The sequence below is a fragment of the Lissotriton vulgaris genome, chromosome 12 (genome assembly GCF_964263255.1).
Source record: "Lissotriton vulgaris chromosome 12, aLisVul1.2, whole genome shotgun sequence".
Classification (NCBI taxonomy): Eukaryota; Metazoa; Chordata; class Amphibia; order Caudata; family Salamandridae; genus Lissotriton; species Lissotriton vulgaris.
In genome coordinates this window covers 811,489,738-811,502,313 of record NC_141700.1, presented here as the reverse complement: position 1 = coordinate 811,502,313, position 12,576 = coordinate 811,489,738, and the positions used below count along the sequence as shown (strand labels likewise).

The following is a 12,576-nucleotide window of genomic DNA, read 5'->3' as shown; positions in this document are numbered from 1 at the left end:
CCCACAAGAAACATGGGAAACATGGGAAACTGGAGTAGCACGCCTCACAGCCCCACCAGTTTCCTTCACACCGGACAGCCCCAGCCTTGGCGTGCTGTGCTCACTATTCATCTTGTGGACATCAAACATTCGGGGCAAGCTACACCGGTCTTGAGTACGCTTCTTACAGCCTGGTTTGGTAGCTTCTACAAGCTTTACAAATGCAGCGTGTGCCTTATTAGCGTTGATTACCTGTGGTTTGAAAATATGCCTGCTGGTTCAACTCTGTGAAGTGATGGACTCGTGTTTTCAGAGGACACGAAGCGAGGTGAAGTGTGTGGCCTTACTTCTACAAGCAAGTATATGTTTTTGTTCTCAACTTTCAAGTGAGGCACACCTCTTTGTTCAGCTTTTTGCATGCGCTTGTTAGTAAAGTTTAGACTCTAAGCCATCCTGCTTAAAGAATGTCTTATGGAGGCGCTAGGGGGCGCACAGCGGAATGGCTGGGTGAGACGACAGCTCCGCCGGACGGCTGAAATCGCGGCGCCCTGAGGCCGTACTAATGCCCACAATCGCCACCTAAAACGGACCACTGGGGGTATGAAGACGGCGTGCATGTAATGCGCGGAGGACTGAGGCCAGACACAAGCGGTTTCGGAGAAAAATCGATGATCTCAGCTCCGGGGCTCGGGAGCGGACAAGATGGCGGCCATCGCTCTCCCCTGCTCGCCCGCATTGATAGCGGCGTTCTGACCGCCATGGCTGCTCCGGAGGTAGCGGACGAGGCTCCCAGGTATGTCCGCACAGCGACATATGTGCAGTAGCCCTCATGTGCTGAGCGGTGCGTGTGGCGGAGGGACGGAGTAGCTGGGACCCGCTTCAGGCTGCCGAGAACAAAATGGCAGCGCTCGAAGGGAAGGCTATGGAGGCGGCCTGTTGAGGGGGAAACGCGCGCCGGCCACAATCACTCTCCGTACGTGATTTGCGCACCCCCGGGATGGTGTTGTCTGCTGGCACTACGGTGGGAGTCAATTAACGCCGCACACGACCCGCGGGTATATAAAGACCTGATGTGAAGGCGGGGGCCCCGCCAAACACGCGAACCTCCGGAGTGCAGCGCTGACTGCCCGCGTAGGAGAGTCTGCGGACATCGAACTCGGAGCACTGGCCTCGCCTCTCACGCACCGCGCGAACACAGGGCTTCTGGAGCTGAAAGGTGGCGCCGACTCACGTTTGGTATCACCCTGGTGTAGGGAGCCCCCAAAATCCAGTGTAAGAGCAATAAAGGGCATCAAAACGGCGACAGGCAACAGGAGAACGCGCTCTACACCACGGTTCAGGGCTCTGACCACGCCGCCTCCAACTACCATGGTGAGGCCGGAGAAACAACAGCAAAAGATATCCTTTGAGGCTAAAAAGACGCCGAAAACTGCAGATACAGGGTCTCCTGCAATGAACGAAACACCAAGCGAACCAGCTGCAGGCAGCAACATGGAGAAGATCCTCTTGGCCATTCAGTCCAACCTACAGGACATCAAAGGTAAACTGGACAACCGGACGTATAGAATGGATGGAATGGCGGCCAAGCTGGAGAAACACGGGGAGAGGCTGGACACCGCGGAAACAAGAATCTCAGGGGTTGAGGACGAGTCACACACTACCACTGCCAAATGCACGGCCATGGAGAAGGTGTTGGAGGTGATAAAGGCAAAGGAGGAGGAATTGGAATCGCGCTCAAGGCGCAATAACTTACGCATCGCGGGGCTGCCGGAATCCACCAACACCGGAAAAATGGAGCAATATATTGAAAAACTATGCAAGGACGTGTTTGGAGACGACTCTTTCTCACACATCTTTGTCATTGAGCGTGCACACAGGTCCCTTGCACCCCGCCCGCCACCAGGAGAGTCGCCAAGGCCGATTGTGGCCAGGGTGTTGAACTATCGAGACAGGGGTACCATCTTGAGATTGGCGAGGGGGAAGGGGCCCATTACTCATCAGGGTAATAAACTGGAATTCTATCCGGACCACACTGTAGCAGTGCAACAAGCGCGGAGAGAGTACACAGCGGTAAAGGCCAAGCTTCGAGACCTCCAGATTCCTTATTCTACGCTCTACCCAGCCAGGCTACGGGTGCAATGGGAAGGAAAACCGGTGATAATGGCGAACCCGAAGGCGGCGCATGAATTTGTGAAACAGGTCATTGCACAGAAAAAAGCTGAGGCACGCAATGGTCAGCAGTCGGACTCGGATTGAGCTGGAGGGGACGACGTTTGAATGAAACTTTCTGTGAGTATGTAACGGCTGGTCGCCACGTAGTCTCTTCAGGTCCCCGCCAGCGGCGCGGGCCAAGCCCGGTTGCTGTCGGAGCCAATGACATACTGTGGGTTTGGCACTAACTGTGGTTCAAGGGGCTCTTGGCACGTTGGGCATTGACTAAGAATTGACTAATGCGAGGGGTGGAACAAGACTGAAGTAGGACTCACGGGTGGCGCCTTAATGGAAAGCTGAATTGCCTGAGCGTTGAGGTGTGTGCTAAGCGCCGACCGGCTGTCACTATGCTTGGCGCATGGTACTGTTTGCTCTTCCTGGGTAAGCGTCTACTTTAAAAATGTTTGCATACGCATGCTCCATCGCCAGAGACGGGCTTCATTATAGCGGACATTTTTGGCGTCTTGCTAAGCTGATTGGCGGGCTCTGAAATGTACATTTATGTGGGTCGGTGGGAGGCTTTGAACGCAGACAGATGCAGGTACGCCATGGAACGGAGTTGACTCTCCGCCCACAGCACACACTTTGGAGCTTAGCTACCTATGCATAATATTGTTATTTGTTTTGAAGGGGCAGCTGGAAGACTGGGTCAATACACTGTCAGCCTGTTGATAAGAGACTCGAGATGGTTAATAATTGAAACAGCATGTTACAATCCCACCAATACCACAGACATGAACCCGGTACAGATTTATAAACTCACCATTGAGAGAGTGGGGGCTGGCAGCAAGAGACAGCGTAGCATCACCCAGTGGTCACTTGAATTATTTCAGATGCAGAGGCTGAGATGGGTCAGGGGTATTAAGTAATGTCACGACTACTTTTCACTAACATCAAGAATGCCGTCCACATCCATTTGGTTGGGTGGTGAGTTGTGCCCCCGGCGGACCTCCGATAGGGAGTTCCCCACAACAGTTCTGCAGGGATGGTTATGATGTTCAGCCCCGAATTGGTATCGAGGGCATGTGGGGGGGGGGGGGGAGAATGGCTTCGGCATGTTTGGGTTGCTGGAGTGGGAGGGAAATGTTGTTTATTGCTGTTCTGAGGCCTTTACAGTCAAGTTTTGTCTATCATATGCATGTGAAAGATCTGGTACACATTTCTTTACACTTCACTACCCTTGGACACATCTCGGTGATCCCCTGGTGTTATTATGATGTGCAACAATTGCATACACCGCGCCTCACCGATGACTCGGAGGCCGGCACAACCGCCTAACACGCACATCAACCTACTAACGTGGAATGTGCGAGGACTAACGCAGCCCCAGAAAATTAGGCGCGTATTCGCATATCTGAACAGACACCACATAGACATCGCGTTTTTACAAGAAACACACATAGCTCCTAACACGCATCACTCCATAGGCCTTAAATGGGCCGAATCTGTACATGTCGCAACGTATTCGTCCTACTCTAGAGGGGTAATGTTATTGTTGAGGAAAGGACTAAATTTCAAAGTTTTACGGGCACTACAGGATCCGGGGGGCAGATACGTTCTCGTATCGGGTACACTTCAGGGTAAGGCACTGACTTTGCTTAATGTATATAGCCCTAATGTGGACTCTCCAGACTTCTTTCATGAACTGTGGGGTCACTTACAACAATTTACACATACTAAGATTATATGCGGGGGGACTGGAACGTGACTCTTACTGATGGGATAGACAGCTCTGTTCAATCCACCGAACCACACAAATAGGCCAGAACAAAACTCCAACACATACTGGCGGACGTGGGACTGACGGATATATGGAGGCATAAATTTCCCACGAACTCAGGGGCCACACACATTTCTGCATGCCATAACAGTTGGTCCCGTATAGACTATTGGTTAGGCACGGATGATATTGTCCACTGGTCTAGTGACGTCCAGGTCCTTCCTAGAACGCTATCGGACCATAACCCGATTTTACTGACGTTGGCTATCCCAGGCCACACCCCACCTCCGTTTCAATGGAGATTTAACTCACGGGCTTTAACTGACATACTATACGCTACCACTATCCATGAAGCGATCAAAGACTATTTTCTGTTGAACGAACCGGTGGTTGATGACCCATGCCTATTGTGGGAAGCCTTTAAGGCAACGGTTCGGGGGGTCTGCATGAGCACTACTATTGGCATACTTCGAGACATCAGACAACAGATTAAAAAATGTGGCACACAAATGAGGGATTTAGAAAAGGAATACGAAACCACTCAGGATGCTGCGATTCTGGGGCGACTACGCACATTACACACAGAACATCAGAGTCTAGTAGACGACGAAATAAAATATATAGATATAAAACACACGGCTAGAAATGTTGGAGAGGGAGGCAGACCGGGCGGGCTACTGGCAGCAAAAATCTGTGAGGGAAAGAAACACACCGCAGTTCTTGGTATTAAAACTGAGAACGATGTCATGTTAACACAAACATCTGATATTTTACAAAGTTTTGTAACTTCCTTTAGCACACTATATGCATCACAGCCAATAGCCTCAACAGATGACATCAACGAGTACCTTAGGGATGTGGCCATTGCATGGCTGTCTGACCACCAGAGGGAATACCTGGCGGCACCCATCACAGTGGAAGAAGTCACGGAAGTGATAAAAACACTACGAAATGGCAAGGCACCGGGCGCCGACGGGTACACGAACAAATTTTATAAACACTACGTGGATATTCTTGCTCCCAGGCTGACGGAAATGTACGGGGCTGCGTTCGACAAAGGCGAGCTTCCCTCAACACTCCGTGAAGCAGTTATTATAGCCCTACTGATACCTTCCAAAGACCCAACCCAATGTAACTCCTATAGGCCACTATCATTGATAAATGTTGACTCCAAGATTCTAGCAAAGATCCTGGCTATGAGACTAACACCATTGATGACCAACCTGGTGCTGCCTGACCAGGCAGGTTTTGTCCCGACACGATCCACGTCCCATAATACCAGAACGATGTTTGCCCTAGCTCATTATCTCTAACCCAAGACGAAGGCGATTGCAGTATTACTAGACGGTGCAAAGGCGTTCGATTCAATCGAATGGAGATACCTAATCACAGTGTTACATCGTATGGGCTTCCCAAAAAGGTTTGTCCAATGGGTGTCCCTAATCTATACTAAACCCAGAGCCAAGGTCCGAATAAACAGGCACTTGTCCAACGGTTTTGCGGTGGAGCGCGGAACCAGGCAGGGCTGCCCGCTTTCCCCCCTGATATTCGCCCTGGCATTGGAACCGCTGGCCTGTATTATAAGGCAGAACTATAAAACATCTGCCCTCCAGTTCCCCGCCCGACCGCTGCACATTTCATTGTACGCGGATGACATGGTGCTTTACGTTCGGGATCCACATGTACACCTAAACCAGCTATTGAGAGAGTACATCAAATTCGGCGGCCACTCAGGATTAACGATAAACTGGTCAAAATCCACCATCATTCCCCTCACAGACACTACGGCTCCCTTTGATATTGACTACCCACTGGAGTGGCAGAACGAACCGGTGCGTTATCTGGTGGTGCAATTCCATAGAGACCCGGACATAGTGCTGCGCGCAAACTATGGCGTAACTATATCCAAGCTGGAGGACAAAGTAAGGCGCTGGATACAGCTACCGCTGTCTCTGGCAGACCGTATCGCAATAGTTAAAATGAATATATTGCCCAAACTGCTGTATCTGTTCACTAATATCCCCATTACTCCACCCGGTGAGATATTCCGTAGACTTAAGTCACTGACACTGCAGCTCATTTGGGCAGGGAAGCAAGCACGGATCGACCTTCAGACATTGACGCTCCCATATGCCAGGGGGGGATTTGGTGTGCCAGATTTTAAACTGTACTACCTGTACGCGCAGGCGCAATATGCAGCTTACTGGTTCCATGTGGTGCCATATCTGACCCATAAAGCGATTGAGGAGTGTGATGCGGCCCCGGTCCCTCTCACCGCCATCCTGTCGTACAAACGCCCACCGTTACACGCTCGCGACATTAACACGGTGGACGCTACCATCAAGGCATGGCATGAACTTGGGAGATTGGCGCACAAAATACCGCTCTATGCACGTAACATGCCACTACATAATCACTCAGCACTATCTGTCACATGTGAGAGGGTGGGAATGTCGTTACTACAACGGGTGGGCATTGAGCAGATGGGTGACTTATTTAAAGAGGGTAGATTTGTAGATGTGGAAGAACTACAGTACATACACAACAAGACACAGATGTTCTCTTTCACTCATTACAGACTAAAGAGAGCCATGATGGAATTGTACCCTACCTTTCCGGAGGAACCGGCTTCACTAGATGCACTACAACTTATCATTACAACACAAGATCTGTCCCACCTAACATCGAGGTTATATTCCGCTGCACAGGCTGACATCCCACAGTCCACGGACAAGGCCAAGACTAGGTGGGACTTGGTGTTAGACTGCCCATTGACAGAGAGGGAGTGGGAACAGGCTTGTGCGCTTACACAGATTCTGAACCCTAACGGAAATCTCAAAATCATACACTACAAGTATCTGCACCAGGCATACTACACCCCAGCGTGAATGGGTAGGTTCGGCATGAGGGATGACACCAGATGCAAAAGGTGTGGTGCTGAGGCTGCTGATTTTATCCATCTGGCCTGGTGTTGTTCTAAAATACAGGAGTACTGGACAGAGGTGGCTACTAAGCTAACAACAATGGTGGGGACTGAGGTGGAGTGCACGATCCGTTGCTGCTTATTGGGCATTGTGCCACAGCTTAAATCACCCAAGCGCAAATTTTGTGCTATCGCCCTACTGTTGGCCAAGCGGCAAGTATCCCAATGCTGGCACTCTACACAGGTGCCCACTACAAAAAAATAGTTCCAGGATATGTCCAGCTGTAGGGACAAACTACTGACATACGAAGAAAGTCTGCCACCACGATCTAGGCCCAAAGATTTTTGGACATACTTGACTGAATATTTGGTCACGTTGGAGACTGACACGGAGTGACAAGGGGCACTGTTGTTGATCAGTGCGAAAGTTACTGAAGCAGACAGGGGTTGAAGAGGGAGGTGTTCAGGGAAGATGAAACAAAGCGGTTACACTGTACTTCTTGATATGGACGATTGAAATGTGAGGGTCTCATTGTTGGGGTTTATTGTTAGTGTTTAATGTGTATGTTCTAATACACCAACAAAATTACCAAAAACAAGGCCTCATTTATGTACTTTACGCCGCTGGACGGTTGTTGTCGGCTGTATGGCTGTGTATAACTCAAGTTGAAAACGCACTTTAATTCTATCGCAGCCGGCCACAGGGTTGTAGGCTCCTGGCTGTTGCTATGAATAAAGGTCTTACAAAAAAACAAAAAAAACAAACAAAAAAAAAGAATGTCTTATGGTCACAGTTGTGTCTGAAACAACGCGAGCAGAATTCTTTATAAAGGTTTATTTTGTTTTTCCATTGTATTGACGATCTACCAGTCAGGCCGTTTAAACCTTTTCCTTGGTTTGAATTACTAATTAAGCGTGTGCACCTTGCCTGGTTTCGGTTGTCGCTCAGTGCCGCAGTGTGTTCTTCTGTGACGTCTTGGAAGCTGTGTTCAATCTTCACAGTTCCGAGACACTTGGCTGCATGGAGGCACTGGGAGTCATCCGGCGAGCCGTCATGTACGTGCCATCTTCTTTTCATGTACGAGGGGTCTGGTTTGCCGTGATCTGAGTCGGTGCTGCCCAGAGGATTTACAGGCGGCGCTGTGCAGAGGATTTAACTACTTGGTCACTTTCCAGATTTGCACCGCCATAGACAGGTTTGGCCTTGGGTTTTCTTGGCCTCCCTGAACTTGATCCTATATTCCTCAGTGCTGAATCCAAAAGCCCTAAGTGAGGGTATCCTTCCCGAGGTCATAGGATGTAGCATCTTTCTCAGTGAGTGTCAGAAGTCTAGCCATGCACTTTCCTGAGAACATTTCTCAAAGGATAGCACTCCGCAGCTTCCTGTGGACCGGTCTACTAAGGCAGTTTCTCTCAAAAGCAATGACCCACTTATATCATCACCATCAAAATATTTAAAGACAATCCCTTTGGGGATTTTGGCATCTGCAGAATCTGCCTCCCTAGTTATTATTTTGCTGCCACCAGAGATTGGTTCTAGGCCCATCGCCGCTCTTTCTTTTTCTATGGCTAGGAGTTTAGCTTCTAGAGTTATTCTCCTTGCCAGTTTCTGGAGATCTGCATCTTCAGTTCCTGCTTCATCTGGGACACTACTGGTGTCACTACAACCAGAAGTGTTGCTGTCTGAGGGGATAGTGACAGAATCAACATCCTTGCCATCGACTTCATCATCTTCAACTACTTCTTCCCCTGTGTGGCCAGGAACTTGTCATGCTCTGGCGGCAACTGCTGAAGATGGGCTTTATTGGTTTAGGACTCAATTTTCCATGCTTTGCACAAATCTTTAAGTTAGGAAACAGTAAGAGGTGCATAGGCACCCAAGTTGGATTCTTGGCTGGTTCCTGGAGTATCAGCCATGGTGTTTGAAGTAAGTAGAGTCTCATTAGAGATTTGAAAAAAAAAAATCTAAGTCTTTCTACAGACTAACTACTTTGACGTCTAAGGGGAATAATATAATGCATTTGGAAACGGCTCCGACCGTTGGTCAGAGCCTTTCCAATCGCATCGCAATAGGCCGGTCAGATTCCTTTTCGACCGCCTCATTATGATGGAGGCTTCGGAAAGGGATCCGATCTGTCATTCCGACTGGCTTGGAGAGACGTTCAGCCAGTCAGAATGCAGCCAGTAATCCTTTGAGCGGCTCTTTCCGCCGGATGGATTACAATGTTCAGTTTTGACAGAATTTCTGTGCCAGACTTTCCGACACAGAATGGCTGTTGGAAATCGACTTTGGGTGCCAAATATCGGCAAGGGCCAGGGTTCAGGTCAGTACCAAAACTGCGCCACCAGCGGCACAGGGGCGGCCGGGTGTAGAGTTAAAACTTGCAGTTTGACCCAATGCTTTCCAATGGAGGCAGCGACTGTCTGGAGCCACACTGCTTGATTGTAAGTAAATTGCTTTCAGGGGCCTAGTTTTGGAGGTTAGTACAAGCACAGGGGGATTGAAAGTGATCTTTAAACAGTAATTAAGCTCCTCCCAGTGATACCCCCGAATACCCCAGGTCAGCATATGATCATTCAGCACCAAGACCCATACGGACTCTCCCTCAAAAACAAAGCGTCGTGGGACACTTTCAAAACCTTTGATGAAAATGCCATTCTTAATATCTCAACAACACAAACCATCAAACCACTTCTGCGACCCTCTACAAGCTAACCTATTCAATGACATTAAAAAGTCTTTACTCCCTCTCTGGACTAAGATAGGGAATGCTTCAGTACTCCGAGTAGTGTAGTCACAAAGGTGCTAGTACATCCCCACGTTAGGCACTCCTGATATGGTCATAAACATGACTCCAAAAGTATTGACTTAAATGTTTTTTATTCTTAGAAGATTGTTTTCATCATTATTTTCATGATATTAGCATCATATCAATCCAAACGTTTTTTTTGATTCATTCAGAACATAAACTCCTCCTATGCATTTCGGGTGGACAGCCCTTGATCACGGAGCGCTGAAAGGAAGATAAAGACTGGGGTCAGGGTGGGGGCCAAGCTGGGGTATCGTCGACTACTTTTAAACGTGCCGATCAATGGGAAATGTGATAGAATTAACAAAGGAAGGAGTGAATCAGTCTTGTGTACTAATGAGCAAAGGGGACCATATCAGGCGTGCCTAACGTGGGGATGTACTAGCACCTTTGTGCCTACACTACTTAGGTTGTCAAGATTTGGTGTTTTGACGGAAACACCGCCCACAAGTGCACCCAGCACCTCATATACACTTCGTGAACTTTTTCTAAACTATCCAGTTGTGCACCTCCCATTCTCTTTTCTAGTCAGTACTCCGAGTGGCATTTCCAGACTTCCTACAATCAGGGCAGGTAACCCCCATTCTAAAAAGAAACACAGCGGTAGCATGCCATGTTGACTTGGTCGTTTCTTCACCTCACAGCGGCATGCCAACTGCAGGAGCAGAGGCAGGGTCCTATTGAGGGGGTCCCTGGGTACCCTCTTCAGCCTCTAGGCCCTAGGTACCATGGGTAATACTTACTATGGACTTACAGAAGGTAGAAGTACCAATTGTGGACATGTGTTTTTAGGGGGAAGAACATTGGTACTGGGAACCTGGACAGCAGGGACCCAGGACTCTACAGTCAAAGTTGCATCAAATGCCAGGCAAACGTGTGTGGTGGGATTACTGCAACAGAACCCTATTTTCTCACACACGCTCTCCACAAACACAAAGGATTACAGCTAACTTTACATGAGGGGTGTCATTGGCCAGCACCTGACCGGTCACACATAGAAAGGTCTGGTCATCTATAGGAGACCGTAAACTATGGTATGCTGCAACCACTGCCTAACACACTAACACCAAGACGAGGAGGGCAGTCATTTGTCCACTCTGGGTACACCATTGTTGTGCCCCACATGTCTCAAGCCGACCCTGGGCTTCACATTATCCAGGGCATGCCTAGGTTTCCACCGCACATGCTAGATTAGTGCAACACAAGAGCCAAAACAAAAAGCCGGAATATCAGATACACACTTGGTTAGGTGCTCACAGCAGGGGCACAAGCCTGTATGCAATGTATGGGACATGACAGTCGCACCAGAAATTTGCCTCGTACTAATGCTAACCAAACATACTTATTATAGCACTTTCAAATGCACATCATTTTTTTCTACAGATTCACATCTTCAGATTGCATGCTGTCCAAATTGCCCCCTCGACAATTAAGCTTCTAAAACCTGCATAGAAATGTGATTTGGACATAAAAACTTTCAATTGCGCCTCGTTCTTTTCTTTTTGAATGACCCACCTTTGCATCCATCCATTGCATTATATAGGTCTGGTTGTCACCCACTCCAATTCCCATGCCGGTCTCTCTTAATCTTGTTTACTGTATTTCTGCAAATTGATCTTATTGACCAGTCTCCTCTTCTTTAAACCATACCTATGAATCCAGCCCAGCTCTGCATCCACCACCCATGCGCAGGAACGAGCCTGTCCCCTGCTAATGATCACACCCCATCCCTATTACTGAAACCTGCCACAAAAACACTGAAGGAAATGCACAGAATGAGTTTATGGGGAGCACAAAACTAATCCTAGGAAATGACAATAATAAATAACCACTGGATTTCATCCGTATTCTTGTGGGCCAGGATAGCGTGCTACTTACTGTAAAGTGCTTCACTGCCTCAACAGGGGTAATAAGCACTATATATATATATATATCAAATTGTAAATTAGTAAGAGGATTCTTGGCCTGAGAGCCCTTCTCATTCTCCATCACACTTTGCAATGATTGACTGTAATGAACCGCAGGCCATTTATCACGGTAATTTAACCCAAAAGATCAGGTATATGTGGGCTAAATTAGATCTGAATCTTGAGCAGCAAACTCATCTCAACGACACTCGGAGGGTGTATTCGATCTGCGTAACAAGATTTTCTTTCGACCAGAATTCTCTTCCGATAATCTCTTCTTAATTCCCTCTACTATTGCTGATAATGTGAACACTACACTAGTTTTAAAACACTTTTTACAAGGCTCATATTTTTCTTTAAGAACAATGCCCCAATGAAGGGAACAGATTTTGTTTAGAACTAGCCTTTTTATGTCTCCTTGTCTCAAAGCGTGGGGACTGTTTTAGAGAACCAAGTACATTTTACCTCTTTTAAGGCGGTACAATTTTAAGCAATGTCGAGTCGGCCTATTTTTCCCGGAAAAAATCTATGATCCTTTTGTATGTTTCTGCGCAGCCTCATTCCTTTGGGCTTGCAAGCGAAAGAGACATTAGAAATGGAAAGCCGTGTTAATCCCTAGTGCTACCCTCATTCGAGCTTCCGAAAATAAAATGAAAATTATGTGACACAGGTAGGTTTTATACGTTTCCTTTTAACTATTTATCAATTCATATGGTAATCGGAAAGCTGTAGCACTTTATTTAACCCTCTATTGTGCGTATTACACAAACTATAGATACTGAACTGCAAACCTTTGCACAGTTTAATCCTATACTCTTTGTCGGGTTGTAATTTTTATCTTGCTTTTTAATTGTTAGTTCTTATTAATGTTTATTGCATTAAGAAGGACAATATTACTTTAATATGTAAAATTTGATGATCTATGCTTTTTTTAGATCAAATAAAAATGATTGAATTGATAACAAGCATTATCTACACACGAGGGGTGAGAGGTGATAGTACTAGGAATGGATTTAAAAATCTACA

General features: G+C 47.5%; 1 protein-coding gene across 4 annotated transcripts in view; it reads right to left on the bottom strand.

Annotated features, from left to right (window-relative positions):
• LOC147678853 (uncharacterized) overlaps positions 1-12,576 on the bottom strand; it is a 92,656-nt gene that overhangs the window by 57,202 nt on the left and 22,878 nt on the right. The gene's annotated exons all lie outside the window — the stretch shown is intronic.